Source organism: Hemicordylus capensis, chromosome 3 (genome assembly GCF_027244095.1).
Source record: "Hemicordylus capensis ecotype Gifberg chromosome 3, rHemCap1.1.pri, whole genome shotgun sequence".
Lineage (NCBI taxonomy): Eukaryota > Metazoa > Chordata > Lepidosauria > Squamata > Cordylidae > Hemicordylus > Hemicordylus capensis.
This window is the reverse complement of record NC_069659.1, coordinates 286,908,539-286,933,272: the sequence shown is the minus strand read 5'-3', so window position 1 is coordinate 286,933,272 and position 24,734 is coordinate 286,908,539. Positions and strand designations below refer to the sequence as shown.

General features: G+C 44.2%; 1 protein-coding gene across 1 annotated transcript in view; it reads right to left on the bottom strand.

The window, feature by feature from the left end:
• The window catches only part of LCOR (ligand dependent nuclear receptor corepressor), a 94,032-nt gene that overhangs the window by 13,097 nt on the left and 56,201 nt on the right, over nt 1–24,734 (bottom strand). Inside the window, exon 5 of the mRNA XM_053310012.1 lies at nt 2,612–2,744. The gene's annotated coding sequence lies outside the window, so the exon portion shown is untranslated. The remainder of the gene's footprint in view (nt 1–2,611; nt 2,745–24,734) is intronic.

Sequence of the window (24,734 nt, the reverse complement as noted above, 5' to 3'; positions counted from 1 at the left end):
CTGCTAGTAACTGTACACAAGTTAAGAGACCAGAGATTTAAACAAATTATTCAACTTATTTAGAACGTTAACACAGAGGAGCTCATTCTTCTGAGTTTATGCAACAATGAACATGACTGTTAAAGCAAACACCATTCTGAACAATGGTAGCAGCCCAAACATCCACACAGAAGAAACAGAACTTTATCGATGAAGAACAGACTTCTCTCTAAATTTTACTTTGGCTAGGTAACAACTTATTAACGGTACATGCTGCAGTTTTGCAGCCCAATCTTAATCACTTTTACTCAGTAGAAAATCCCACTGAGTCCAATAAAATTAGTTTTCAAGTAACTCTGTCTCAGCTTTAACCATCTATTTTCAGCCCATGTAAGAGGTCCCAATAAACCTAGGGGTCTTATTTGAAGAGTACAGTTAATCAAGATGTTAGTGCAGAATTATTCCCGATGGCCAACATCCAGACTAACACTGCATTGGCACTACAGGAGAGAGGTAATTTTTGACACTCCCCTTTGGGATGGTCATGTGACCTTCAGGGACATATAGTTAGGAGGCACAGTGGGCTCCAGAGGGAAGAGGAGATAAACAAAAAATTATCTCTGCCCTGTAGCACCAATGCATCCTTACTCTGGATGTCAGATGATTATTTAGGCACAACTTTAACTACAGCTGTCTTGATTCAATATTTCGGGGGTGAGGGAGCAGCATGTGTTATGATTTTCTGAGCAATTATACATAAACCTTTTATTTTTCTTGTCTCTTGTATTCAACCTAAGAGTGTACTGGACAAACCACTATCTGCATCATACTATTATTCCTTCTTGAACACAATTTTTAAAATCATAACCACATTTCAAGCTTATGTCAGCATATTACTTTCAAACATAAAGCAATTATCTCAATGTGTAATGTATCTCTGTAGCCCAGAAATGTTTTGTTTTACTTAGTACACAAAATATCAAGCATTTCTCACAGGTTTGCCTTCACCTAGATTTTTAGACATGAATTAAGGAAGTGAGAAAATATGACAGACACCAAGATTACACAAAGCAGGAAACTGATACAAAATGTAGTCTAGAACAGCAAACAAGCAAACATATGCATTGATTATGCACAAAGTATTTAAATCCCGAAGAATGCACCCTGACCAACTCTACCCTGCCCTAAGAAATATATGGTGTATTTCTAAATACATAGCAATAATTCTTGCTAAAAGTTGCTAAAGGGAACGGAATATTGGAGCAAGGAAATATAAAGTTCAATGTTCTTCAAACAAAGAAATCAACAATTTTGATGCACCTAGCTGTACAAAAACTCATGAGGACCAGCATTTAAGAAACAAAACACCAATGCCCACTGGAACAGCATCAAAATTCCAGAATGTCAATTGTAGATTTAAAACAGCAAGCCCAAAGCTAGCTTTTGAGTAATATTTATCAGGTTTTAAGTTACTATGTTAACACTGTATTCTCATGTAATGGCATATGAAGGAAGAAACAAGCAGGAAGGGACTTGTGCCATTCGTCAAAGCTATAGAACAAAAAGCAAAAAAGCTAGTAGTATTTTTTTTTTAAAAAGAAAAGAAAATGACCCCAGCGCTGGAGTCTCTCGGTCTAGAGGTAACAGTTGCAAGTGACCAACAATCACTTATAGCAGTCAGAAACAAGGAAAACCTTGGAAAATGGTCTAGTGTATCTTCTCAACTCTAGCACAATGCCTAAGCCACAAGGCCTTACAAGCCTCCAGACCAGGCAACAAGTTCTAATAGTGTTGCCTAGTGGTGCAAAGACATGGGGAGCAGAGGAAAGAATTGATTTGTCCTAAGCTGAGCCCTAAAGAGACTTATGCCAAGAAATTTAACAAGCCAGGGTCCTGGAAGCACCTTGATACTGTTGACTACTATATACTTCATCCTGTCCAGAGTAATCCAGTTCTGCTGAATGACGTTGGCTGACTTGGGCTACCTGAAAAACTGGAGGAATAGCATCTGAATGTTGGAGCTAGAAAGAGCTTTGGGGACTACCTGGTTCTACCCTCCCTTAGACAAGATGCCCTATGCCTGAAGCATTTCTGACTGTACAGCATTTTCTTCAAAAGAGTACAAGGAAGGCAATTTCACAACCACCTGAGGCAGAAAGAAATTACTTTAGTTGATGTAAAAATATGTAAATATTGACTTTTCACAACAGAAAAGTTAAGAATGGGACATATTACCAACAGAACTTTACAAAAAGTCTGCCCTGGAAGCCATTAAGCTGAAGTAGATTCCATGGGTCACAATTGCAAAGAGTTAAGCATGCCTAATCCTTTCCTAACTACAGAGTTGGGCTAGATGGCCTCTGGACATATCCTTCTATGTCTATGGTTCTATAGCACACTTTTTGCAATGTATTTGATAATAAAATGGTGACAGATAACTGTTTGCATCTCCTGAAAATTCAGATAGGTACATTTATAAAAACACCTCTATACTTTTACAAGTGTATCACAAGTAGGACTAAAATCCTGAAGATATATTATGGAAACACCACATTTTTATGATGAAGAAAGTATTTTTAAAAGGCAAGCAAACTAATCCAGATAATCATGTCATTCTTTCACTGAGACCAACCTTTACGATAAAAGACTGCATGGAGGAATTCTTCCGCTTGCCTCTCGAACCGAATGATTTTTGCTTGCTCTTGTCTAAGCAGAGCCTGGTGCCCAATTTCCAAAACTGGCTCATCCAGACCGACTAAGTGTTCCTGTGAAAATAAAGAACAAAAATTAAAAAATATTCTCTCCTATGCTGCTTTTAATAAAACTGTTCACAGATAGGTTAAATACATAATAGGACTACTGTATTCTGATCCAATATGGAATACATTTTGGTTATGCATGTACAAAAACTACTCATGAATCAATTCTTGATATTTAGAGCTGTGCATTAACAAGGAAACAAGTTTCACTGAATTTCAGTGGGAATTAATTTCAAGTATAAGTATTTAGGACTGGGCTGTAAGTCATAACTGATCTACTAACAAACAGGAGCTGCTCAAGACTTCCCTCTGATTCTCGCTCCCCAAACAGCAAATCGTGAATAATAGAATCAAAGAAAAAAAGAAGAGCCTCAATCCCTCTTGCTATCAAAACAGTACAAGAACATGCCTAATGTTAAACAAAAAACTCCATTACAAGATAGAGCAGGGCAAATCCTGGGTAGCAACTCTCTATTGTGCCTACACTTTTCATCCTGGTGTCTAGAGCCAGGGCTGTCTGCCCCCTAGCAGCAAAAAGAGTCAATAACACCCCTGCAGGGCCACCAACAGCCTCCTTGCCACTCTTCTTCTTTCTCTTTACTTTCCCCACACTCCGCACTATTGCAACCAGCCAGCTTCACCATTTTCTCTTCTGTGGGGAGGAGAAGACAACAACAGGGAAGCTGGCAGATGACAGCAGTGGCTTGGAGCACAGGGAAAGGAAAAGTGCATTGTCTGGGTTTGGAGGCAGTTGCTACACTGACTAGGGATGTGCAAACCGGTTCGAATTCAAACCGGTTCGAATTTGAACCAGGGTGGTTCGAAGGTTCGATTTGAACCGGTTCGAACTGGTTCGGACATCCAAAAATTGGTAGGATGGTAGCTGACACCCAGGGGTACCTGCCACCCAAACCCCAAAGAAATCGGACACTCGTACAATATTTTATGAATTTTTGAAAATTCTTTTTATTTTTTTCTCATAGGGTATAATGGGACTTGAACCAGCCCATTATTCCTTATTGTGGAGCACCCATTGGTGCCAACAACCATGCAAACCCTGAAGCAACTGGACACCCCTATGATTTTTTAAGAATATTTGAAATATTTTTATTTTTTTCATAGTGTATAATGGGACCAGAACCAGCCCATATCCCCTATTATGGAGCACCTAGGGGCACAAAAGTGGGGTGGGTGGTAGACAACCAGGGGTGCCTACTATCCACAAAGTTCCAAGGCAATTGGACACTCCTCTGATTATTGGTGAATTTTAAAATTATTTTGGAATTCCTCAGAGAATAATGAGGATGGCAGCAAATGTATAGCTTCACGTCGGGGAGAAAGGGGTATCCTAGAGTGGAGTGTGGTGGGTGGTAGTTCCCAAGGTTGGCAAGGAAGCTATCAGAATTATTTGAAAGGAATGGGGCAAAGGGCTGATTTAATTGAGCAAAGGGCTGGTTTTTAAATGATTTTTGAAGTTTATGTGTCTTTAAGGTTAGCAGATGAGAGTGGATTCATGGTTTGTCATTGAAAATCTTATATGTTACCAAAGAATCTACACTCAGAACACTTCAGAAACAACAAAACCCAGTACCCCATGGGTTAGCAACCCATGGGGGTGGTTGGCACCCTCTTTGCACTAGACCACCACTCACTCTGGGCTACCCCAGCACCCCACAAGTGGCTTTAAGGTTTTTCTCCATAGGAAAGAATGGAGGTTTCAGCAGCCCCATAACTGCACTTGGGGGGTGCTGGGGTGGCCCAGAGCGAGGGTGCCAACCACCAGTGACTGTTGCTGGTGTCTGTCTTATGTTTAGTTTTAGAATGTGAGCCCTTTGGGGACAGGAAGCCATCTTATTTATTTATTGTTTCTCTTTGTAAACCTGAGCTATTTTTGGAAGGGCGGTGTAGAAATTGAAATAATAATAATAATAATAATAATAATAATTATTATTATTATTATTATTATTAACATAATATGCAAATTAGGATGCCCAGATTTGGAGAGCCAGAATATAGCAATCCTACCCCAATCCCCATGGAGTTAAGCAGGGGCAGAGGGAGGCCAGTGGCGGCCATAGCCCCGCCCCTGCATCTGACGTCAGGTTTAGCTCCCAAACAGGGCCACGCTGCCATGTTTAGGAGTTAAATTGGCCAGAGCGGCTCTTCCTGCCTTTAAAAGGCAAAGAGAGTTGCTCCGGTTGCACTGCAAAGACAGTGCTGGTCAATTTTTAGCTCAAAAATGGGGCTGCATGGCCCCATTTTTGAGCTAAATCACACACCCCACATCTGACATCAGACATGGAGTGTGTGTCTGGGGTGCCAGATATGGCCGCTGAGGGACGGCAGCCTGGGTTCTTTTAACCCATCTGCTCAATGGTGGCTCTGCCTCTGGAGTAAAGTGTCTTTATTAGCAGTTTCGTTATCCATGGAAATTGGCGGGAACAGTGGGCCACTGTGTAAAACAGGATGCTGGACTGGATGTACCTTGCGCCTGGTCCAGCAGGGCTGTTGTTATGTTCTTAATCCCCACAAATAATGAGGGCCACTTTACACTGAACTATGTCCTTCCATGCTTAGAATATAAGGGTGCCCCCTTACTTTTTATCCTGCCACCTTCCCCTGCCCCAGCTACTGTTTTTAAAGGCAACGAGGAGGCAGAATTTGACTGAAACTGAGGGAAATCAGGAAGTCATTAATGCCATGCCCTAACCTTTCTCCTGTACTTTGGTTTAGCTACCAGAACTGAATGAATCAGTGATTTGGGCTCTTCCCCCTCTTAATAATAAAACTCCAGCTGAATCAGATCAAAGGTCTTGTAAATCCAGCATCACAATGTGTAGAATGGTTATTCAGATTCCTCCAGGAAACCCATGAGTAAGAAAAAGAGGCAATGACCCCGTCTGCTGATGCTCACCCTAGCAGGTATTTGTCAGAAAAATAAGTTTGGCTTCTAAATCCAAAGAAAATTTGTCAAGGCCTGAGGTAGAGTTAAAGTCATAATCATCATGACTTTACAAAATCCAAATCTGCACTTATGATCATTACATACATAATCATATTCTGCAATTCTGTGATTGTACTGCAGACATGCTGAATCCAGTACAGTATTCTGCACCCAGAGAATAATCTAATCCCTGCCCCATCTTTTTTTAAAGGAAAAAATCAAGCTATAAGAGCTACAAAGGCTTGAAAAATATGTTATCAGTGCCAAATAAGGGGAAGTGTAAAGAAATCAAAAAGGGGCAATTATCCTTCCAATGTGTTTAGAGCAATTTGCAGCTTAAGTGCCCTGCACATCTCCTTAGCAAAATTATGCAAAATGAAAAAACTGGCTAAACTCTTCAACACATGTATAATTTATGCAGGTTGAGAATTATGATTTTAAAGTATAGGATTTAGTTTATTGTAGTACTAGTTTGATTTGTTTTTTTAAAGCTCAAAACACACACAGTCCTAATGGAGACATCACACCTGCCAATAAATACAAGGCTCACAGTATTGTAGGTTTATTGCTAATCACCAACATTCACGTTTTTGAAACAAAAATACTCAGCTAGAATTCCAGAACCCAAGTTTACAATGGCCTAGCCTTAAAATATGTCCTTCCTTACAAGTTTAAAAAATACACACCTTGCACACAAGATGTTCAACATTAGCACAAAGTTAGGCTTAGCTCACTAGCCAGTCATTATTTGTGATCACCACCAATCATCTCTCCTCCACCAGATCTTTTTCTGGCACTGAACTGTAGGCATAGCTAGCTTCCTGCCTGGAAGGTGCCAAACCCCAGTTCCGGGACCATAGCGCTCATAGTACAGGATACAACAAAGAGAAAACAAGTGCAAGAAAGAAATAACACAAGTCATCACAGTTCAGTAGAGGAAAATATAAAGCCTGCAAAGCTAGTGACCCTGGAAGTCGATCCACCTTCCAGAAAGGAAACCTTGAACCTTGAGTGGCCATCCAGGTAGTAATTACAGCAACAAGCATTGCTGGGTGGGTCGGATGAGCTCTTCATTTGTGAAAAAGAACCTTTCACAATAAGGCCAATGTTTCTTTTTCCACAGCCTGAGGAGCTCATCCTCCATCGTATGGGACATACCCAAGCTAGAAAGGAAAAAATAGGGAGAGAGAGATACAAGTTACTCTACTTGTTGGAGAACAGTTCTACCCAGGGCGGCATGAGGAGAGTGGAAAGAGGAAATATTGTAGTGTTTGATAAATCGTGTGCTAGAAGACCATGTAACCACCTTGCAGATTTCTGTGAGGGGGGCACTGGCAGAGAAGGCAGCAGCAATGCAAGTGGAATCTGCCATGATGCCTCTTGGTACAGACAGGTTAAGGGCCTCATAGGCCAAGCAGATACAAGACTTGATCCAGCTAGCGAGGGTATTCTTAGAGAGCTTGGTACCTAGAGAAGACTGTCGGAAAGAGACAAAGAGGGAATTTGAACGGCGGATCACCTGAGTCCTCCAGATGTAAATGCACAATGCTTGCCGGACATCCAAGTTATGCCAAAGACGTTCTTTGGGGTGAACCGGGGATGGGCAGAAAGAGGGAAGTACTTCATCTTGGGAGTGGTTAAAGGCAAAGTTGGCTTTGGGTACAAAGGTAGGGTTAGCTTTGAGGACAACAGCATCAGGTTGAAAAAGGCAAAGTTCTTTATGGACTGAAAGGGCCCCAAGTTCTGAGATCCTACAGGCAGAAGTTATGGCAACCAAAAACAGCACTTTGAGGGAGAAAAGCTTCAGAGATATTTCCGCCAACTGTTCAAATGGTTCTCTGGTGAGGGTATCGAGCACCTTATTCAGGTTCCAGGATGGGAATCTGTAAACCGTGGGAGGGACTAAGTTAGTAGTCCCCTGGAGGAAATAGCGGTGGGCAATGTAGGGATGAGACATTCCATGAATTCAGGTGGAGAACTGAAGAGAGCACTAAGACATGACGTCTCAAGGTGCTAGGATGGAGACCTATGTCCAGACCCCTCTTTAGCAATGCCAGCACCTCGGGAATCCTGGCACATAGAGGGTTAAGCCATTTTCTATGCACCCACCTGGAAAATGCCACCCAGGACGCCTGGTAGATCCGATTCGTAGAAAGAAGCCTGGAAGCCAGAATTGTGTCTTGGACTGCCTTGGAATAACCCTTATGGGTTATTCCAAGGTTTACATTGTACTCAATTTCCAGATGGGAGAGTTGGAGCGACTGGGGTTCTGAGTGAAGAATGGGCCCCTGGGCAATAAGGTCCAGGCAGGGAGGAAGACGCCAGGGGGGACTGACCAACAGGGTATGTCGATCAGAGAACCAGGGTCTCCTGGGCCAAAAGGTGGCTATAAGAAGTTGCAACCCTACTTTGTGGAATCTTTTGAGGAGCTTGCTGATGGCAACTGTTGGGGGGAAAGCATACAGAAGGCCAGGTGGTTAGGGCAGGGGGAGGTGGGGTGGCAGCTGAACAGGCAACACAGGAGGGAGAATAGGCTCCCGAGGAGGAGGAGAGGCAGGCTTATCAGGAGTTGTTAACTGCACTTCCAGCACGGGAGTGGTTGGCGACAGCCATGGTGACTGCGGGCACTCTAGTGGCGGCAGTTGCCAAGGAAAGACTGGTCCTCACGGTGGCAGCCTAGTGGGCTCCTCCAACAGCTGCTCCAGCTGTGCAGGGAGCTCTAGGTTCTTGGAGGGCTGGTGAGGAGTTTCAACTGGCTCTTGGGGGGGGGCTCGGTAGGATTCTGCTCTATATTTTCAACCACTGCCTCCTTACAGGGCAAGAACGGAGGCCCAGACTCAAGTGGGAGCACCAGTTGTTCCTCCTCCATAGCAAGCAAGCAGTGTGGAGTACGCTCTTCACATACAGCTTAGAGAAGCAGCCACTCGCTTAGTCGAAAAGCCGATCGGAGCACAGGGCGTTTCTTTTGTTTCCCACCTTGAGTGCTTTTCTCCAAATGCCTTGTCTATCTTTTAGCCTTTATAAGAGCCTTTCAAGAGACCTCCACAGCGTGGCTGTGCGCAACGGGGGGATTGTGCGCAACGCACTCCCAGCTAGGCAAGGAAGAGCAGGGTCAGGTTGTCCCTGAAGGAGACGGTCTTTCACAAGGCTGTCCTCTGACCTCCGATAATGTACCCTCTGAGAGGGAGCCCTCTAGAGGGGCTCCAGCGTGTGAATGCTGCATAACCGCAATATAAAATGGAAGTACAAGCCAATGAGACTGAATGAAATAAAAAAAGAATCTAGATACATTTAGAAAAAATTAATACGACTTCCTTCTGACCCTGGAACAATGCGAAGGAAGGAAGGAAGGAAGGAAGGAAGGAAGGAAGGAAGGAAGGAAGGACGGACTAAGCTAGCCACATAAAAGTAAATATGAATAAACGTGAAGGATTGCAGGAGCTCCTTCACAGCCCTGTTAGTCAGAGGAAGACAGGACCAGAACTGGGTTTGGCGCCTTCCAGGCAGGAAGCTAGCCACACCTACAGTTCAATTTTGGTCCTGTCTTCAGAGCATGCTCAGTGCACAACCCATACAATGGAGGATAAGCTCCTCAGGGTGTGGAAAAACAGTGTGAGTTCTCTCCTATTGCTCACAAATAATTCCTGTTGTTTCTTCCCTGCTCAAAAACAGCAGTGAAAATGAGAACTCTAGGGAGGAGATCTGTGTGGTGCTGGGTGTCCTGCTTGCCAGAGGGCTGGAGGCACTTGCCAGTACAGGATTTGTAGATGCATGAAAAGTGGCATACTTAAATAACATTACAATTCCGATTACCAATGTTATTGGCTTCAAGGAATAGGACCGCTTATAAATCCCTTAAAGCAGGCATAAGATTATGTTCCAGTGATGTAGTATGTTGCACTATGTAGCTATGCTGTCACAGCTATAAGAGCAACAATGGTTGGAGAATGAATCATGGTGGAGGAAAGAATGGTGGAGTGACTAATTTAGTTGGGGCCGATCTACTTCCAAAGGCAGAACCAACTGCATAATGCTCAGAGGGCTAGTATCTTTAAGTTTAAAAAAAATCACACCACACACCGCATCCACTAAACTGAATAGATCGCCCCAGACACTCCTTCAGACAGGTATTCTGGAGGACAAGACCCCACCTCACCCAGTAGCAACCATGGAGTCATATAGTTATATAGAAGGTTTATATAGAGTTATAGCATTTTAGAACTGGAAGGCATATTGGAAACAGTGTTCCCTCTAACAGGGATTCCCAGATGTTGTTGACTACAACTCCCAGAATCCCCAAGCAAAAGCCATTTCAGCTGGGGATTCTGGGAGTTATAGTTAGCAACATCTGGGAATCCCTGTTAGGGGGAACACTGATTGGAAGTCTTGCTGCTCATGGTGGGTGGGGGGGAGATGGGGATAAGGAGAAATTGGTGAATGGCAACTTTGATGCAAGTGCACTATAAACAAAGAGCTAACACCCAAGGATAACAGGGTCCTGCAGAAAACAAAGAGCAGATAACCAAGACTTGTGAGCTCTGACTTCCCACTGGTACTCTGCTTTATTTATTTCACTGATATCCTGACCAGTGCCCAGACCTGCTTATCTAATACAGGTCCCAGGGCATGGTATGAAGGCATATATACAGCAACCTTATTGAAGGTTACTCTAACATGTGCTTTCATACCATTCTCTAGGATTTGTATTAGGGTTCTGGACACAAGCACCAACAGAAACATCAAATCTGCAGCTGCAAGGACAAAAAATTCACAAAATGTAGTCTGAGCATAGGGAAAAGAGCCTTGTCTTGAGACAGAGATAAGTTGATACTGATTGCTTTGTTTGATTGGATTCAAAGACCTTCCTAGATGAAGAATATCCATGGCATCACTCTGTCACCTGTGTTACATTGTTGTGATGACTTTACCAAGATGACCACCATCTCATAACTAATAAACTTCATTATCTCAGAAATTATTGGGCCAATTTTTTTTTGTTAAGGTGTTGTTGGAATAACATTTCATAAGATCCAAAACATGTCCTCATTATTCCTGAAGATTATTTTTCCTCCTTTTTACACACAGAACACAGAAAATGTTAAGACTGCTAACACAATTTTAAGAACTATTGTAAATGAGAACATCACCATGGGTGTCTGTAGGAATTTATCAGGGGTGGGGGAAGGAGTATATAAATAAGAACAGCTGTTCCACATTAACTTGTCATGACTCCGCATGGGGTGGGCACAACTGTGCCCACCCTTTAGATGCACATGAACAACTCTATGCCAGTAACAATAGGACATTTGTTGTATTTGGGTTCCTTTCCTTCCCCCACAAATAACTGCGAGAGTAAATAAAGCTGACAATACTTCACAAGAACTTGTACTGTATATAACAATTTCAAACACATTAAATATGTACTAGAAACTTAGCGTGTCAAACACAGCAATATGACCTTTTAAAAAACAAATCTAACTTTGGAATTCTGTATCTCATATCATGACAACTGCCATATTCATCATCAGTATCTTCTCTGTAACCCTGGGGAAACATTATCACCAAGGAGATCATCTCCACTGTATCCACATGTCTCAATATATGGTAGGTTGTAGGCCAAGCATTTGTAGGATGGACAGCATCTTTTCTTAACACACAAGCATCTGACCAACTGCAAGACTGATTCAGGAATGCATGCAATATCACACACTGCAGGTATAATTTGTTTGCCATCATTAATCCACCTGTGCCCTACTAAAGATGGAAGGGTTGGTATTTATATATCACACAGAGCAGTGCTTGATAGTTTGCCCTTAAGATTGCTGGTGTAAGTACAGCTCTTGTTGAAGACAACATTCACCATCGTGACTCTAAAAATATACAGTAGTTATCTTTGTGCTAACATTATAAACTTGACATGTGAATGCTTCCAGTTTATTCACATCACTGTCAGGCACTGTGTCCTGGGTTCCAAGTGTCACAGGAGTCTCTCTTTGTTTGCTGAACTGAATGCCTTCCAGCAAGTTAACTTCCCCTTTCCTGCCAAAGTACCATTAGAGTTGAACCCTTATAGGACACAGAAGTCAGGCAGAGCAGATATTTGAATGGTTCAAGAGACAGATAGCAACAAACATGCAACCATTTTTCAGGTACTGTATAGGCAGACCTTTTGGAATGCTGGTTTCCTTTCTTGTTCCAGCACCTTGCATTGTTCCATTAGTTCTAAGGGACTGTTTCATTGTAGCCAAAAGTTATGTCATAGTGTCATTAGATGAATGAAAGTGAACTCACAGAACCTGAAATCTCTTTAAAATGACATCCTACAGAGCTATGTGTTTCTCAAAGAAAAAACTCCTAGGTAGCAATCTTGAAGTGCAACAAGCATGCGCTTCAACAGCACTTCAGAAGCAATTGCTTTTGAATGTGCTTTCACTGTGTGAAACATTGCACATCAGAGAAAGAAACATTGGTCTTACCTGTGAAGGGTTCTTTTTCGTAGTGTCTGAGTTCATCCAATATTCTGGGTTGTATTCCAAATCATGCCTCAGGAGACAGGAAGTAGAATCCAAAACCTTTGCCCAATGTCCGGTAGTTGGGTAGGAGGCGCCAGGAAAACCCCAGTTCCGGACTGTAGAGCCAGGTCTTTGTAGAGCTATAAAATGAAAACTTCAATAGTGCTAAGTAGATAGAGAGAGCAGATCTGGTTAAAAGGAGAAATCACATGAATGAGGAAGGCTGAAAGCAAAGAGAAGAGGAAGCAGTAAACAGTAGGCAAACTGCCTCCCACTACAGTACCCCCATCCTTATGGCAGTGAAGTCCGCGGGCGGGGCAGATGAACTCAGAAACTGCAAAAAAGAACCCTTCACAGGTAAGACCAATGTTTCTTTTTCCACAGTTGTCTGAGTTCATCCAATATTCTGGGACATACCCAAGCCGTATAAAAATACAGGGTGGGAAAAGTGGACTACTTGCTGTAGAACCATGCGGGCCATGGCCACTTGAGCAGAAGGGAATGATGATACCCTATAGTTTTTTGTTTGTTTGCTTTTATTTATTTATTTTGTTTATTTATTTGTTTGTTTATTTATTTATTTTTAAACTAGTGGAGAGATAGATGCCCAAGGGCTGTCTAATGATGAAATAGAGGGAGCATTGGCCAAAAGAGCCGCTGAAGTACTGGCCCTGCTGGTTGAATGAGCCGTGCTTCCCCCTGGAGTCGGGAGGTTGAGTGTTTGGTATGCCAGGTGGACCGTGGCTCTGATCCCTTAGGCCAGGGTCACCTAGGGAGACTTTGTCCTAAGGACTTTTTAGAGGGAAGACAGACAAAGAGAGAGTGCGGCTGGGTTGCACTGGGGTTTGAGCGATTCAGATAATCTCGAAGTGCCCTGAGAACCTCTAGTCAGTGTGTGCACTATCATTTCCTTTGAGATGCTTCAGCTCCAGGTAAATCGATGGTAACACAACCTCTTTCGAAATGTGGAGGATGGAGTTACGCTTAGGAACAAAGGTGGGATCCATTTGTAAAATGACGGCCTCATCAATGAAGGAGCAAGGTTCCTTGCATGCTGAGAGGGCGCCCAGGTCGGAAAACCTGCATGCCAAGGATCTGGCTATCTGAAACCGTACTTTGCACGACCGAATCCCTAGGGGAACCTTACTGAGAATTCGGAGGAGTAGCGCATGCGGGCCTTTAGGACCTGTAGAATTCCCAGGGTGAAAGTATATGAACAGGCGGAGGAGTAAGATTGATTGGTTGTCCCTTTTAGGAGGAGTGAAGGGAGAGAGGACTAAGATTGTCAACTGTAGGACGGATGCCAATGGGAGACTAATTTGCAGAAAAGGTTGGGGCGCAGATCCATTCCTATGCCTCCTTGGGGGAATGATGGGGCCTTGGGTACCCTTGAGGAGATAGAGGAAGGGAGTTTTCTGCAGGCTTGATAGAGCCTGTTCATGCAGGGTCTTCTCAATGCCAAAATGGTGGATTGTACCTTCCTTGTGTATCCTTCCCAATTCATCAAGGCATACTCACCCTCCATGCATACAGTTGGTGCCAGGTCGGTTGCGGATGGAGTGCTGGGCCCTGTGAGAGTAGTTCTGGGCAGAGAGGTAGAGGCCACAGTTTCCTGGAGGGAAGGAAAAACTGGATCCACAAATCACGGTCCTCTTGGCCAAGAGGGAGCAATAAGGATTACGTTTGCTTTTTCTCCAAGATCAGCTTTGCATTACTCTGCTAGCAACTCTGCTATTAAGGCCTACAGTAGGCCAGGAAACCAGGGGGGCAGTGAGCAGGTCAGTTGCATCCGCTAGTGGAGAGAGGAATTGGTGACAAACAATGGTTCTGGTGGTGGTAGGTTGTTGACGCAAAAAAAAAGGTCCACTACTCGGAGGGCCGACTTTGTCGTGGCCTGATGGAAGCCTACTGTGTGCCGTGACCATTTTGCTGGGTCTATGGAATGGGAATTTAGTCAATCCGCAGTTGGTAGGTCGCCTCACTGGGGCATTCTGCTTCGAGCGAAGCTTTAGGTGAATTATGCCCAAGAGGATAGTAGAATTGGATTCCCTCATCCTGCTGCGAGACCTGGTGCCTCCCTGATTCATCTTGTGAGTTTATGCTGCTACAGAGTCTGTGCGATAAGCACATATTGGTTCAGTACAGGGTGGCTGAATTCTCTGAGGGGCAGACATACGGCTCTCTGTTCTAGTGGACTGACCTCCATGAAATCTGGTGGGGAGACCCCACTCCCTGGGCTGGTTGATGGTTGCCCATCCGGCTAGACTTGCATCCATAGTAATAACTATCCCGTCCAGCAATGAGAGGAGTAGGCCCGATCATATCGCAGGAGAGACCCATCAGTACAGAAAATGTCGCCCTTCGTCAGCAGAGGAAAATGATGAGTTTCTGGATGATAGAGGATTAATGATGCTATCTTGTTCTGGTTTCCAGTTGGGTGTCGAAGATGGCTCCCACCTGTAGAAGAGGTTGGGGAGGGACTAAGAGGCTTTTCTGGTCGTTGATCATGAAGCTGTAGGGCTCAGAAAGTGTAGTGTGTGATTCATATCAATGCAGGTTTGGGAGAGGGACACTGATCAGATTCGGCGATCATGCAATGCCGAAGGACGTGAAGTGTTTCCACCTGCACTTTGTCTATTATGGCTACCACAAACTTGGTGGAGACCTTCGTAGTGGAGGACACACCAAGCGGCATGGCTTGTACTGGTAATGCTGGCTGTAGGAGAGGAAAACAGAGAATCTGCGGGGGATGGGTGGATGTGGAGGTATGCTACCAAGAGGTTTATGGAAACCAAAAGAACTCCTGTTTACAAACCGCTTCCTCAACTGTGTGGAAGGAAACTCTCCAGAGGGGTCCATTTATATGCAAAGGTTCAGCCAACTGAGGTCTAGACGGCCCTCCATGAGATGTCCTTCTCTGGTACTAGGATTAGTGTGGAGTAAATCCCCTGATGAAGTGTCAGAGTAGGGATGGTCTGATGGACTAAATCTGGAAGAGATGCTGTATCACTAGATACCTCTGCTGCCTTTTCGTCGGATTCCAGGGTGAAGAGGTGCAAGTACAGAGACCGTGGGCTACAACTCTGGGACCTAGGTGTCTGATGTCGAGTGGCTCCATGATGTCACAAGATGGTGGAAGCCAGCCTCCAGCAGGAAGGAGTCATTGTTTCCTTCCATGTAGGAATCCAGATCTGAAGGGTAGTCCCTGGGCCTGTTTCCTGTTTCCTCAGAAGCATAGTTGTTGCTGACCCGGCTAACGCCCTGGAAATGTTACCGAAGGGTCAGAGCTCTCAGGGGAGTTGACTGAATATCTTTGGAGGACTGGAGGGACAAAAATTGCTCAATGAAAACACTTGCCCGGGCGGTTGTACTACTGTCTGGCTACCAGCAATGTTTGTTTTTGTTTCTTTTTCTTTCCCTTTTGTCCCTAGACTCAACCAATACAGGGTCCGGGGAATCCTCGAAGAGTCTGGCCCAGGAGAATGGAAAATATGCCAGCGTTAGGATTAGTGGTCCACTTTCCATCCATGTAACCTGAGGCAGGGCCTCGTAGCTACCCCTGCTGCCAGAGAGCTAGATGCATGCAGGATACATTCCCGGCTAGAGACAGCCACAAAGGCTGCTGCCTTCATATCTTATAATACCTAGCGTATGTTGTTTGTTCTTGTTGGGACAAGCTGTATCAGCTCCTAGCCCCAACACCGAGGCCCTTGTGAAGATGGGGATGTCTGTGGCTGCCTTTACAACCAATGCAACAGCCCCATGAGCTTTGAGTCAAGGAAAGTCAAATTTCTTACCTTCTAGGCTCTTCAGTTGTACGTCCCCTGTTATTCACGGGGGTATCTGAAACCAATCATGCCACTGGGGGCATCTACGATGGAAGACACTAACGAGGCTATAACATCCATGTAAAGTATACAGGTTTGTTTGTTAGTTTTTTAAAATATGGAATGGGACCGTATTATCTAAGCCTGGAGATGAACTCTGGAGAAGTCCTTGATAGTCCACTGTGTCTTAGCCAATAAGACATCAAGTCTAAGCCCCTCGACTAAATAAATGAAGTAGTCTCCCATTCAAATGCAAACCAGGGCAGGCCCTGCTTAGCAAAGGGGAAAATCCATGCCAGCCACAACACCAGCTCTCCTCTCCAGATCCATCTTATTTATTTGCTATATCTCTGTGTAAACCGCCCTGGGCCCTTTTGGAGGGATGAAATAGAAAACGAATACATGAATGAATGCAAGGTCTGAAGGAACTAGTCTGTTGGGGGGAGGTCTTTTCCTGTGATAGTTCACCTTCCTCCATATCAGATGAGGACGAGCAGTCCATAGAGTGAGAAGGTGGAGGCTGGAGGTGTTATAGGGGAAGGTGGTACACAAGGAGTGGGTACAGGAGAAAAAGACTTAGGAGGGGCAGTATCTGTTATTTGGGTAGAGGAAGGTTAGGGTCCTCTTGAGAAAAGCTGGGGTAGGAAGGAGGAGTAGGAGAGGCAGGTCTTTGGAATCCTATGCCTAGGTAGCCATGGAAGAAGTCCCCTCTCATTTGGGGGAATGATCCCTCTCATTGAGCTAGAGCATTGCCCTTTGATGAACAGAGGACATTACATTAAACTGAGAAATCAAACTCAGAGTGATATACAATCTTTAAGCCACAATTGAAAAGCAGGGGAAAGCTGCATGTCCTGTTGATCCTCAGCAAGAGGAATTATACTCACAGACCCTACAGGAGCTGGGAGACGCTCAGGTAATCTCCCCTCTGTAGGAGCGGCTGGGCTAGCAGGCAGTATTCAGAGCAGCTGGCTGGGATGCGGGGGGGGGGGTGACCAGCGAACTGGGTTCCCCCTCCCCCTGTGATATGCCAGTCCGTGTGATCGCGGGCGTACATAGATCGCCCGTCCAAACCGCCACAAATATCAATCCCTGGAGCCCTCTAAGAAGGGTGAGCAGTAAAAGTTGCAGAAGCCATTGACGGCAAACAGCCTGCCAGGGGAGGCGTTCGCTCCAGCACACCACCAAAGGCTTGATCTTTTGTTCTGTGGCGTTTTGCATTTTCTTGCAACTGCCTCAGCATTCGGAGGGTTTCGAGCCCTCTCCTTTGAGATAACTGGCCTCTTTGGGCAAAAAACACCGCCTCTGGAATCAGCCGGTGAAGACAAGCATGAGCATTTGCAACTGTTTGCAACCTCGAAGCTTTGGACTGCTGGATTCCTTTTTCAGAGGGGGAGAGGGAAAGGAGGAAGGAAGGGGGGAGTTTGGCAGATAGGGAGTGTCCCAAGAGGTCCCCTGTATAAGCAGGCTCCATAGGAGCGGGGAGGGGTAAAACCGAAAGTAAAACAAACTGAGAAAACAAGCTGAGCCAAAAGGACTAATTGATTGTAAAGAAAACTGTTTAGCTTAGATAAAGAAAAACCAATCAGCAAAAAAAATCCCCTACCAGCATTGCCCACCAGGTAGAACAAGGAGGGGGGAAGAGAAAATGGTAAGCAGCAAACCAGCCTGAATGATTAGATAGCAGAGCTCTCTCAAAAACTATCCAACCCTGAGGCGAGACAGGAAGGAACTGTGGTTTTCCTGGCACCACCTACCTAACTACCAGACATTGGGCAAAGGTTTTGGATTCTACTTCCTGTCTCCTGAGGCATGATTTGGAATACAACCCAGAATATTGGATGAACTCAGACGACTGCAGAAAAATACCTGGTGCCAGTGGAACAAATTGCTACAAAGCAAACATCTATTACATTCACCAGGACATATTATTAATGTGCACGCAAGTCTTCTCTAGACATCATTACTGTCATGAGGCTGACCCTGCAGCCACCATTGCCATGGATGGATGGTATCCATGGTGGATACAGAGAATTCAGGGGTTGAGGCAGCAGAGTGGGCCCCAGATCCCTTAGAGCCACCGTTGCAGCCACATTCCAAGGATACCATCTTCAATGTGACCCCAAAGTCACCACTGCCAGGGCTGAATGTGGAGTGAATACAGGAAGTTCAGGGGATGAGGCAATGGAATGGGCCCCAAGCCTGTTGGAGCCACTGCCTCAGCCATGTCCTGAAGATACACCATTGCCCTTATTCTCTGAATCTGAGGGCTTCCTTGAGCCTCAACCCTCTGCAGTGAAGACACCAACAACAACAACACCATGGGAGTCTATGCCTGCGGAAGAAGTCCTGGCTATTCTTTAAGCCTCTGCAGTCCCTGAAAGATGAGGAAGAGCTTGTGACAGGAGTTCTTGGTCAATACTATTTAAGGTCTCAGTCTGAGTGAGCTGTTGAAGTGACATCCCATTCTCCTGAGTGGATGCTCAGCAATCAGCCTGGGAGCTCTCCAGATCCTGAACTCTAACAGACCTGACCTCTGTATTGATCCCTGCCAGACCAGACCCAACCTGACCAAGACTTACCTGAGCAATGGAACTAGATAAGGCTTTATCTGCCTTGTCTTTCTTTCTTTCTTTCTTTCTTTCTTTAATTTTTATACCGCCCTTCCAAAATGGTCAGGGCGGTTTACAATTAAAACAAACAATTAAAACAGTAAAGAGCTAAAACAAAAATTAAAAAAGAATATAACAACTAACAATTTTAAAACATTTTAGAACAACAATTAAACAGTCGCAGTAATTAAAAACCCGGAAACTGGGTTAAAATATTAAAACTGATTTAAAAACCCTGGAAAGCCATTGGACTCTATGCTAACCATTGGACTCTTAACCACACCTTAAGCAAGACAATTACCTGCTGCACAGGCCTAAAAAGACGAGTGTCATGAGTCCCATTCACATGTTATGTTCAACACATACACAACAAGTGTACAGTGTACACAAGCACAATAATTCACATGTTATACTGCAGACAGGTACAGCAGCACACTTCCTATCTGTACCATGCATGCATTTGAGGGGCCTGTACCTAGGTTCACTGTTTAAATGAACACAGGTACAGTCATCCACACAAAAACAAAGATATCTGTGCGCTCAAACAGCATAATGTCTGAATAGGGCTAAAATGCATTTTGAATTTGTTCTGCACACAGTTTTACTCACATGTTCAAGTTACATTAAAAATGTTAACTGCACTGAGCAATCATTCGGGCTAGCAGCTATTAACAGCATGAAGCACGCATGTGTCATTTTCATGGGCACTTGTTGCAACATTGAGTTGGGCAGACCAGGCCAGAATGTGTATTTCTTCTCATTTGACGTGCTTTGATGCATTTTTACTGTCTCTAGCAATAGCATCTCCATCCTCTCCCTTTCAACTCTTGTGCCAACTCTTTCCTTTTGAAGACACGACACTTGTGAGAGAGAGAGAGAGAGCGCATGTGTGTGTGAAATAAATTGTTATATATAATGTCTTCTTGTGAAGTACTGTCAAACTTATGTACTACTGCAATTACAGGTGGAGAAGGAAAGGAACCCAAATACAAATGTACTATTGTTACTTGCATAATGGTGTTAATGGGTTTATGCAGGGGAGGGGGCAAGGGGGGACCAGTCTTCCCCCACCCAGATTCATGACCAGTTAATATGGAATAGCAATTGCTTGTGTATATACTTCCCCACTCTCCTGAAAAATGCCATCAGACATCCATGATGGAATTACTATTTCACAACAGATTCAAAAATGGTGTTAATCTAATTTCTTCATGTAAAAACATTGGAATGTAGTGAGGGTCTCCCATTCCCTGTTTAATCAGGCTTTTAATCTATAGTTTTAAAGTTTTTAATATATATTTTAAATTTAAATTGCTTTAATTATGTTAATGTTTTATTTACTATTTGATTTATATATCACTTTTCATTAAAATTATCTCAAAGGTTTACAATATTGTATAGTTAAAACACACAATACAAAAACAGAGCTATTAATATAAATATAAAATATAAAAATAATTGCCAATTAAAAATGTTAAGGCCTCTATAAAACAATAATATATAAAATGCAGAGCAGCAGCAGCAAAAAAGCTTGTAAAAAACTAATCTCATTTAAAAGCCTGTGTGGACAGCTACATCTTTACTTGTTTTCTAAAAACTGTGGTGGAAGCTGAGGAGCAGATGCCAGCCAGGAGAGCATTCCAAAGTCTGGAGGCAGTGACTGTCCTGTATGCTTGAAAGCCGAGCCTCTATCACCATCAGCACGTGGAGCAGAGCCTCCTCCTATGATCTTGTCCGACGGGCAGAAACTCTTGGGAGTAAGCGGTCCTTCAGATATCCAGGGCCCAAACCGTTTAGGGCTTTAGAGATCAAAACCAGCACCTTGAATTGGACCTGGAAACAAATTGGTAGCCTGTGCAGCTCTTTCAGAATAGGTGTAATATGCTCCAAGAGAGCAGTTCCAGAAAGAACCCTGGCAGCTGCATTCTGCACCAACTGAAGTTTCTGAATATTCTTCAATGGCAGCGCCACACAGATCGCATTTCAGTAATCCAGCCATGATGTGACTACAGTGTGGGTAACCATGGCCAGATCTGCCTTCTCGAGAAAGGGCTGCAGCTGGCGCACTAGCCAAAGCTGTGCAAAATCACCTCTGGTCACCATCTCCATCAGAACATCCAAAAGCAGAGCTGGGTCCAGCAGTAATCCCAAGCTGCACACTTGCTCTTTCAAGGGGAGTGTAACACCATACAGAATTGGTCGAAGACCTTCATCCCAGTTGGCTTCATCCCGATTGTACTTCTGTCTTGTCTGGATTCAATCTCCGTTTATCAGCCCACATCCAGCCCATCACAGCCTGCAGCCCCCCCGATTCAGGACATCCTCTGCTTCCCTAGGATTAGGTAATAAGGAGAGTAAGAGCTGAGTGTCCTCTGCATATTGCTGACAACTCAGTCCAAATCCCTGGATGACCTCTCTAAGTGGTTTCACAGCATAGGGGCAAGACTGAACCGTGCAGGACTCCACAAGCCAGTGGCCAAGTAGCCGAACAGTAGTCCTCCAGCACCACCTTCTGGACCCTCCCCCTGAGAAAGGACTGAAGCCACTCAAAAGCAGTGCCTCCAATCGAACACCGCTGAGAGATACAGCAGAACCAACAGGGACACACTCCCCCTGTCAAGCTCCCGGCGTAGGTCATCCACTAGGACAACCAAGGCAATTTCAGTCCCATATCCAGGACTGAAGCCAGATTGAAAGGAATTTGGATAATCTGAATCATCCAAGGCCCACTGCAGCTGAGACACCACCACACACTCTATCACCTTGCCCCAAAAGTGAAGGTTAGAAACAGGCCTGTAATTGTTCATGTTGAAGGAATCAAGTGAGGGCTTTTTTAGTAGTGGTCTCACCACCACCACCTCCTTGAAGCACGATGGTATCCTGCCCTCCCTTAATGAGGCATTAATTATAGCCTCCAACAACCTGCCCGTACCTTCCCTGGCAGATTTTATTAGCCATGAGGGCAAGGGTCTAGAGCAAACGACGTTGCTGGCACACTACCCAGGATCTTGTACACATCCTCAGACTGCACCAACTAAAACAAATTTAACACAACAGGACAAGATGATACCCGAGGCACATCTGCTGGAACTGCCAAAACCCTGGAGTCCAAATCGGCACAGATACAAGTGACTTTATCTGCAAAGTGGCATGCAAACTGGTCAAAGCGGGCCATAGATGGTTCCTCACCCATTACCCAGGAGAATGTGTGGAGCAATGCCTTTGCTACACAAAAAAAGCTCCACTGGCCAGAACCAAGCAGATGCAAAGGAGAGGGTGTTTAGGGGCGACCAAAGCGGCCAAATACCAAGTCAGGCCATTCATCCATCTAGCTCAGTATTATCTACACATACTGGCAGCGGCTTCTCCAAGGTTGCAGGCAGGAGTCTCTCTCAGCCCTATTTTGGGGATGCCAGGAAGGGAACTTGGAACCTTCTGTAAGCAAGCATGCAGGTGGCTCTTCCCAGAGTGGCTCCATCCCCTAAGGGGAATATCTTATAGTGCTCACATGTAGTCTCCCATTCATATGTAACCAGGGTGGTCCCTGCTTAGCAAAGGGGGCAATTCATGCTTGCTACCAGCTCCCTTGACCAGCTCTCTTCCCATAAGTTCCAGAGATTCACCAGGGCCTCAGCAGAATCACCAGCCCTGGACACTAGAAACTCCAAGGGCTGTTTGGAAACTAATCAAATCCATAAACCTCTGGGGGCAGACCATTCTAATTGGTACACAGCCCCTGTAGACGGTAGATGGAGCAATCAAACTAAACCCCACCAGCTAATGTTCTGTCCATGACAAGGGAGTTATTTCAAGCTCCCCCACCTCCAGATCTTTTATTCCCTGGTCTGCAAAAACCAGATCCAGAGTATGTCCTGCCATGTGGGTAGGGCTCGATATCAACTGAGTTAGGCCCATGGTTGTCATGGCAGCCGTGAAGTTCTAAGCCACCCCTAGGGGGGCTTCAGCATGGACACTGAAAACCCCCAAGACATTTTTTTTTTACACTGAGGTCACCCAAGACAATTTTATTATTATTTGTATCTTAAATTGTAAACTGCCCAGACATATTTATAAAGGGCAGTATAGAAATGTGCTAAATAAATAAATAAGTAGGCAGCAAAACATTCTTCAGCAATCATAAAGACATGTTTCACAACTCATGTAAATGCCTTTCCAACCACACCTTAACAACAAAATTGGCCCAATAATTACTGAGATAATGAAGTTTATTAGTTATGAGATGCTGACCATCTTGATGATGCCATCACAGTGATGCACCACACATGAGAGAACAGTACCATGGAAATTCTTCACCTAGAAAGGTTTTTGAATCAGACAAACCAATCCATATAAGTGCAGCATTAACTTTTGACACATGCTCCCAGACTAAACAGGTAAAGGAGGAAGGGGGATCTTAAGAATTAAACACACACCCTAAAGCAATCCCAGAAGGCAATGGGAACAACAGAACATTGAATCACTGAATATATCCACCAAGAAATCACAAAACCTATACAAGTCCCCAACATGAATTGAGAAAAGGAATATAACACCTAGACAGCCAGGGCTCTGGATACAACACACTCCCCTCAGTGGCACTGCTGACCTAGAAGCTTTGCTCTATTCAGCCTTGCAAGAGAACAACTGCTGCCAGCAGGAAACTGATATGGCATGCTTTGAGTCGTTCAGGAAACCTCGATAGCATCTGCCTCTCCCCGGAGTGGTATTCAAACCCATGTCTGCTTCTCAATGCAGACTAATCTGATAGGCTACCACTCCATACACAGCACCACCTATTGTAACCTTATTTATCTATTTCAGATATTCACTATATTGTCTTTTAGGCCAATGACTTCACAAGGTTACAATAAAATCAGAGTAATATAAAACAATAAATACGATAGCATCAAAAATCAAGCAGAACACCAGCAGCATAAAAAACCAAGTCAAAACAGTTCAAACTAAAGACTCCCAAAATCAAGAGTTTTTATAGCCTTTTCTAAAAATGTCACGCAGGGCATCCGACTGATCTCCCCAGGGAGGCAATTTCACAGTTGAAATTTCACCACAGAAAAAGCTGTGCCTCTGATCACCACCAAGTGACCCTGAGACACAGACTAGAGAGCAGGGCTTCTAAGGCTGATCATAGTGCCCAAGTGAATTTGTATGGGAACAGTTGGTCATACCTGAACCCTAGACTGTATAGGGCTTAAAAGGTTTACACCAACACTTTGAACTGAATGTGAAAGCAAACGTGTTGGCTGTATAGCTGGTTTAGACTATTTATACTATTCCATACTGCTGAGCTCCCACTAACGTTCTAGCAATTTGTACCAGCTGAAGCTTCCAAGTAGTCTTCAAAGGCTGCCCCACATAGAATGCATTACAATGGTCTAGTCTGGATATAACCAACATGGAGAGCTCCTTCTGGTCTTGTCCATTTGACCAGCATGTAAGAACATATGTGTATATATCTTTTACATATACAGTATTAAAATATCATTTAATATTTACTCATAAGTGGTAAATATTAAATATGGTATCCTTCTGGACCCTCTGAGGGAGGTGGGAATGGGTTACACTGTTTAAAGTAGTTTCGTTCCTACCTCTCTGGCAAATTCCAGATGGTGTTGCTTGGAGATTGTTGTTCTGCAAAGCGAGACCTGAAGTGTGGAGTTCCACAAGGCTCCATACTGTCTCCAATGCTCTTTAATATTTACATGGGAGAGATCATCGGGAGGTTTGGTGCAGGATGGTATCAATATGCTGATGACACCCAAATCTATTTCTTCCTGTCGACCTCATCAGAAAATGGCATATCTTCCCTAAATGCCTGCCTGGAGACAGTAATCAGCTGGATGAAGGATAACGAACTGAAGTTCAATTCAAATAAGATGGAGGTACCACCTTAAGTGCGCAGCAGGGAAATGCTTGACTACCAAGCAGAAGGTTACCAGTTCAAATCCCTGCTGGTACTATATCAGGCAGCAGCGATATAGGAAGATGCTGAAAGGTATCGCATCATCTGCCTCCTGCATTCTACCAAAGAAAACCATAAGGCTCTGTGGGTGCCAGAAGTCGAAATCGACTTGACGGTATGC